Source organism: Sinocyclocheilus anshuiensis, unplaced genomic scaffold (genome assembly GCF_001515605.1).
Source record: "Sinocyclocheilus anshuiensis isolate Anshui unplaced genomic scaffold, SAMN03320099.WGS_v1.1 scaffold844, whole genome shotgun sequence".
NCBI classification, from domain to species: domain Eukaryota; kingdom Metazoa; phylum Chordata; class Actinopteri; order Cypriniformes; family Cyprinidae; genus Sinocyclocheilus; species Sinocyclocheilus anshuiensis.
In genome coordinates, this window is record NW_015548224.1 from 184585 (window position 1) to 185870 (window position 1286).

Here is a 1286-nt window from a genome sequence, read left to right on the forward strand (position 1 = left end):
ACCCATGCAAGTGGATTCGTACCATCTCACCCATGCGGAGCGTTCACGGAGGATTACATCCGGACTATGTCTGTATTGTGGGGAGCATGGACACTTGATTCGCTCGTGTCCTATCCGTCCCTCACGACCCTCGGTGAGTACTATCCAGCTCAGCCCTCAAATTGCTACCTTGAGTAGAATGACTGTATCATTAATTGCATCTCACCGATCCCTTTCAGCGCAAGCCCGTGTAGACTCTGGTTCTTCGGTGAACTTCATATCCCGCAACACACTCCACCGCCTTCAACTACGACCACTGAAACATGCCCATGTCCTCAATATCCTCACCATCCAGGGAAAGCCGTTGGGTCGTGGGAAGATCCAACTATGCTCCCCCACCATCATGCTCCGCATTGGGTGCCTTCATGAGGAACTCATCTCTTTTCTGGTGCTGGAGAATTCCACAGCGGAGATCATCCTGGGACGCCCTTGGTTAACCCAACACGCACCCATCATTAACTGGACCACCAACGAAGTTATACACTGGAGTGAATACTGTCGGCAGCACTGTATGTCCCAAGTTCTCCCTCTGTCACCTGGTCTCCTCCAGGTCTGTGCCACTTCCATTGAGAGCCCGGAACCCACAGAACCTCACAGCATTCCCAGTGAATACCGGGCGTTTCAGGATGTGTTCAGTAAGCGGGCCGCGACGAAACTACCACCTCATCGACCATGGGACTGTGCCATAGATTTGCTGCCTGGAGTTCAACTCCCTAAAGGTAGGGTATACCGTTGTCCATCCAGGAGCAAGGAGCGATGGAGGAGTACATTAAGGAGGCTCTCCAGCAAGGCTTCATCTGGCCCTCCACCTCACCGGCCGCATCCAGTTTCTTCTTTGTGGGCAAGAAGGCCGGAGGCTTGAGGCCTTGTATTGATTACCGAACTCTCAACTCGCAAACAGTGAAGTATCTGTATCCCCTTCCACTGGTGCCGGCCGCCCTAGAGGAACTTCGTGGAGCTCGTATCTTCTCCAAGCTGGATCTGCGAAGCACCTATAACCTCATTCGTATCCGCCATGGTGACGAGTGGAAGACCGCCTTCATCACGCCCACCGGACACTATGAATACTGCGTTATGCCGTATGGCCTATCCAACTCACCTTCCGTATTCCAAGGATTCATGAACGAGGTGTTCCGGGAGTTCCTCCATCATTCTGTGATCGTTTACATCGACGACATTCTGATTTACTCCCGGAACTTGGCCGAACATCGCCACCACGTGGAGCAGGTCCTACAACAGCTGAGAAA